General features: G+C 49.4%; 1 long non-coding RNA gene across 4 annotated transcripts; it reads right to left on the bottom strand.

The window, feature by feature from the left end:
• Nucleotides 1–1,969: 1,969 nt before the first annotated feature.
• LOC121084082 lies at nucleotides 1,970–5,235 on the bottom strand. 4 transcript variants are annotated; one of them, XR_005826580.1, is made up of 3 exons: nucleotides 5,019–5,235; nucleotides 3,209–3,314; nucleotides 1,970–2,488 (listed from the first exon to the last, which is right to left on the bottom strand). It is a non-coding gene; the product is annotated as an uncharacterized LOC121084082 (long non-coding RNA). The 4 variants fall into 4 exon arrangements; XR_005826578.1 differs by having other exon boundaries at nucleotides 1,970–2,258; XR_005826579.1 differs by having other exon boundaries at nucleotides 1,970–3,314.
• Nucleotides 5,236–5,851: the final 616 nt, after the last annotated feature.

The raw sequence follows: 5,851 nt of genomic DNA, 5'->3' as shown, positions 1-5,851 counted from the left end.
GACAGCTGTATTAATACTGTTGGGAGTAACAAAACGCTACTCCTTTCTAACTGGAGATCTGATATCAACCTCTAGACTGATAAGCCAAAGCATCTAAGCTAAATAGCCTCACACAGACTCTGTTTTAGGCTTATTCTCAGCGCAGTCTATCTGAAACCTTCACTTGGTGCCTCCTCCTCCAGAGACCGATTCAGACCATCCTCATCTTCCTAACAGACATTTTAATGGTTTTCTAAAAATCTGCCTTTGATATTGGACTGGCTCGTGCCTGTTAACGTTTCACAAAATAAATAATTTTTCAAAAAAAAAATTCTTTCTCTGCCTTCCATTCAGCATTGTTAATCCATGGACCTAGCACATTCTCCAGGTTCCCACAAACCATTATCAAGACAATCCTACAGAACCATTATGGAGTGAGAAAGTTTATTTTTCTTTTGTAAAACCCTGGTATAATTAACAGACATTTCCAATAACTGCCAGGCAATCATGATTTATAATCTAACAGATTACAGCCATCTTTATGATAGCATGAAATGACTGTGCAAGCCCTTAAACACAGTTTTCTTAGGACAACAGAACACAACCATCCACAACTTTCAGTTCAAAACAGAAGCACGAGACAGTTTTCTGAGATGCAGTATCTGATGCACTGTTAAAGGGAGCTGTACTTAGAAACACATCCTGCATCAAATCAAAGCAGTATTCTGTATAACTCAAGAGCTGCTGATTCAAAATGGGACCTTACACATTTAGATTGCAAATTTAGATTTCTTACTATGAATTCTACTTTCAGTTACACCAAGTCTGCTATATTTTATTAGTTATAATGTACACAACTTTTCAACACAGAAGAAGTCTTGAGGGTTTCCCACACACACACTGTCACTGATGTACTTATAGGCAAGATGGTTAAATATTTGCATTTTATTGTAAAGGATAACTTTTACTATACAGTAAAAAAATTCAATACTAACTGATTCATAAAACAGGCCTGATTTTTCAGTTGATTGAAGATGGTTCTCCTCCCCTTTCCACCATCAAATCTAAAGTAACACAGCGTGGTGCAAATACATTACATACTTCGTAATCTCCAGTAATGGCAGGGAAACTCATCATAAATGCCGAATGTTATGAATCACCTTCTGAACACATAACTGCTATACATTGCAAAAGGCGCTTTAACAAGTAGTTTCTTTCATTTATGTCAATACTTCATAATTAGCACAGAGAGGTATCTGTAAATTGAACTCTTGAGCATCACACTGCTTAGTTGGCAGGGTTTTTTATTTAGTATTTTCAACACATGAAGTAAAGGAAGACCCCATGAAAATTTTGTACTAATGACAAATTACATTTCCATTTTGTGTCCTAAATGTGTTAGCACAAACTAATGAACTCAACGTTCAAAGCCACAAGCATATGTTGACTTGTACTACACAAACAGTCGAATTGACTTTACCAGGGCTATTAATGTAAGTTCTTAAAGTATACTTAACTGTTTTGCTCAGTGAAAGATAAGAATAAAAGAACTACACTGCTGTATAGAAATTGACGCTTATGCTGTTTTCTCCCTAGGCACATCTGAGTGGGTCCTCACTCAGAAGTAACAGGCAAAACTGGAAGAGCTCTCCCCCTTAGAACAGCCCTGAAGATCTAGATCTATCCACTTTATTTCTTTTAATTGAAGTTAAGAGCTGTGATAGGTCTTCAGGATACTCTATCCAAGGCACATGATATTTTCAAAGCATTATGATGGCACCCACAAACCCCACTCAAGAGATCAGGGTCTTACTAAACACCAACAGATATACAGCCTCTCTACCGAGAGGTTACAGTTTCAGGGCCTGGGTGCCCACAAAGCTATACCTGAAGTATAGTTTACTGGATAGTTTTGTTTGTTTGTTGGGGGGGGGGGTGGGGGGGTGGGGGCGCTGTTTGGATTTTGGTGGTTTGGTTGTTGGGGGTGGGGTTTAAACAACAGGTATCAAAAAACCACATTTTATTTGGCATCTTGAGATTCTGGAATCCAAGCTACTATATTTTAACAGTTTATCAGTTACAGCTGGTCAGTTATACCAAATGGGATGTATGCTCTTAGCCCATTCTAACAGTGAAATAAATCATTCTTTCTGCAACTAATATTGCAGCTGGGTATAACAAGAAGTGTGCCCAAGGCCAGTTACTGCAGGGCAGCTGACAGAAGGTGACTTGGTCATCTGTTGACATTTGTGGCATAACCACGTTCTCTCAGAAGCAATCTAAAGGTTTAGACAAAAAGCCATCTTAGACTAGAAAAAGAACAGCCATATGCAAGAGTAAATATATTCATAAACACAGTAATAATTCCACTTTGACACTTCTTACCAGGATAACTTCCCACTCATCAGTTCTAAAAAATCCTCAAGCTCCAGAGCTCAGAGTTTGTCCCGGCCTCAAAGGCTTTCCAGGAATCTTGGAATTCAGACCCACGGTCTAATTTCTACAGGCTCTGCACACCAATGTAAACATACAAGAAAGGCTTTGCCTCACTCTAGCCTTGCTAATTAATGAGAAAAATTAATTACTAAGGTAATCTAGTATTTCCCTTTGCTTTGAAATATGGGAGCTAATCATGAGCTCTTATTATGTACTGCTTATTTTTACTTTTCTTAAATAGAGAACAGTGTTGTAATTTTTTGTATTTTATCTTACAATATTTAACCCTTAACAATGTATATGCATCACCGCTGGACAGTTATGTGAAATGACATCTTCTTAATTCTGTAATTCTCCTCGTGCTTTTGATTCTTCAGTACTCACAAAAGTAGTACTGATAAGACATCCAGACAAGCAAATCCTTGTGTTTATCTAAAGTTTCTCCATTTGAAGTATATTCAGGCCTATAACTGCTGCTAGATTTATCAATATGAGATCTATTTATTTAAAGGGCAAAAAAAAACCCCTTCATGCAACTTACTGCTGATTCTTTAATCATTAAAATAAACCATAAAAAAAATGGGAAAATCCCACCTCTCCTTGCATACTGCCTTCAAGTTATTTTTGCTCCTTTTAGTAATCAAATATAGATTTTTCCATGACATTTTGATTAGGCTCTTACTGTGAATACATTAAGTGATAATTGATCCAAAAATACCTATGGAGCCAGGAACATCAGACTACAGCAAATACTGGGAGCACCATAGGCAGTTGTATGAATCACTTCACATACCTGTGGTTTTCCAGGTTCCTGTGCTTAGTCATGAGTACACTCTTCATTTTCTCGTACACAGAATATTATTTCTGCCAATTTTTGTTCTTGGCTTCTACACTGCCACCTGTAGTCATACAAGAGAAATTAACCATATTTTATGCTGCAAATCCTATTACCACAGTGTTTCAGCTCACTTGTTTTTTCTATACAACCATTCCAAAGCCCTTTGTAAAAGGTGTGTTAAGATACTCAGAGTTATTTGTCATTTTCTCTTTAATAAATTTCAGGAATAAAGAAAAAACCCACAATCTCAACCCAATTTAATGCAAGAGAACATTTAAAACTCTTGAAGACCGATAAGGGCTTTATGGATTTTTATGTTATCCTTGTTGCTTAGTGGACACATCATAACCTTGGCACAGCAGGGTGAATTCCAAGTGGCAATACAAAACCATCTGCACTTAATTACTTTGTAAATACAAAAAACCCTAATTTGATCGGTTCTTCCAGCTGAAAAATGAACATAGTTTTACCGAAACGTGATTTCCATGCTAGGCTTCGTTAATTTATGTAGGTTATAAGGAAATGCATGCACACACAAAAAAAGCTAGCATTTGGAAGAAGATCTTAGAGAACTAAAAGCCATCTTGAAACTTCTTCATACAATGAAAACCACTCAATTTATTCCAGGCTTTCTGCACTTTGAGCAACGTGCCACAGATTCTGCCAAATAAACCGTTTACACCAAAGTAAGACCTAAGCACACAGTACCCCGAGCCCTCACGTTAACCCTTTCCTGAAAATAGGAAAAAATAAAAGATTCAAGGCTTCCTGGAAAAAGCCAAGCGTTCTGGTCTTCAGAGCAGGGGTTTCACCGAATAGCGAAGTTTCGGAGTACAGGCTCTGGGGGAACAGCGGCTTTCGCGTGCACACGCGCTCCCCCGTGTTCCAGCGCAGCACTGCTCACGCCACCCCGACAGCGGCCGCCCGGGCTCCCGCTACGCCGCCCGGCCCGGCGCTCCCGGGTCACTCACGGGCAGCAACTCACTCGCGTCCCCTCGCCGCGGCCGGCGCACGGGTGATCACGGCCGCCCGGGGACCCGCGCCCCGGCGCTGCCCTACGTCAACAGCAACCGCAGCCACAACCAGAAATCTCAAACTAGAATAGAAACCCAAATTAAACGCGATTTCCCAAGAACAAGTTGCTCTTAAAAAATAAAAATGTTAATTAATAAATAAAATCCGAAGCGCCGGTGAGGCTGCGGGCGCCCCGAAGCACACGTCCAGGTAACCCTCTCGCCCTGCCACGGCGCCGCCACCGCCGGTCACCCCCGGCCGGGGCGGCACCCGCGGGGGCCCCGCCACCCGCCAGCGGCCGCTCAGGTGCGCACCGGGCGCCGCCCCGATACCGGCGTCCGCGGCCACCCGCCGCCGCGGTTCCACAAGCACCGCACCCCCGACGCGCCTCACCCCGGCCAGCCCTCACCCCGCCAAGCCCCTGACGCTCCGCACCCCGCAGCCCCGCGAAGCCCCCCGCCCCAGCCCCACACGGGAGCCGCCAGAGGAGGTGCCTCCCGCCGGGACGGTGCCGGAGGCGGGGGGCCACCGCTAAACCGCCGGGCCGAGGGTCCGGCGCTGCGGAGAGCGGGCGCTGCCCACCCACCTGCGCTCGCCGGGCTCCTCACGCCGCCGGCCGGTGCCGCAGGATGAGGCGGCAGCGGCTCCTCCTCACCAAGCGCGGCTCCCGCCCTCCCGCCCGCCGCCGCCGCGCAGCCCAGGGGAGCCGCGCGTCCCGGGCGCCGCCGCGTCGCCCGCCCGGGATTCCTACCGGAGGGCGGGCAGGCAGGAGGAGGCTCGTCGCTCGGCACAGCCTCCCGCTCATTCTCCGGCACCCTCCCTCCCAGGCACGTTTCTGCCGGTGCCGCCGCACGGCGCCCCAGCGGACCCGCAGCGCGCACCTTCCGCCTCCCGGCCCCCTTCCCTTTTTATCGCGGGGCCGGGGCTCCCGCCGCGCGGGGGCCAGCGCCGCCCGGCATTCGCGCCGCTGCCTGCCCACGTCCGGCCCGCCCCCGCCGCCGCCGCCGCCGCCGCCGCCGCGCTCGCACACGCTCGCTCGCTCCACCCGCCCGCCCCCCGCCAGCCCACCTGTCCGCGCCCCGCCGCCGCGGCCCACGCAACCGCCCGCCCACGCGCCGCCCACGCGCCCGCCGGCAGCGCCCCGCCGCCGGCCCCCGGCCCCAGCCCCGGCCCCCCCTCACCGCAGCGGCCCCGGGCGGGGGGAGCGGCGCGGCGCGGCCTCCGGCGGCGCGGGGGCTCTGCGGCTCCCGCCGAAAACCGAAGGGAGGCGGCGGGGCGGCCAGAGCGGCGGCGCCCCCCGCGGTGGCCGGCGTGGGCCGCGCTGCGGCAGCGGGGCCGGCTCCCACCTGCGTGCCGGGCTGCCGGGCGCCGGGGTCTCGCCGCAGCCCCGGCCGGGAGGCGTCGGGGAGGCGCTTCGGGAGCGCCGGGTGTCGGCCGGCTCCGCCGCCGCGGCAGCCGCGTCCTCCTGGCCCGCTACACGGAACTGACACGCTGAGGAACATGCTGGAAGCGCGGCTCCTGATGGCTCGCTGACAGCCGGTGGTGAGAGATGACCTCGTTGGAGGGGGTCGGCTACCAAAACAT

The sequence above is a fragment of the Falco naumanni genome, chromosome 2, assembly GCF_017639655.2.
Source record: "Falco naumanni isolate bFalNau1 chromosome 2, bFalNau1.pat, whole genome shotgun sequence".
In the NCBI taxonomy this organism is placed as follows: domain Eukaryota; kingdom Metazoa; phylum Chordata; class Aves; order Falconiformes; family Falconidae; genus Falco; species Falco naumanni.
Note: the sequence above shows the minus strand (reverse complement) of the source record. Positions and strands in the feature narration are given on the sequence as shown.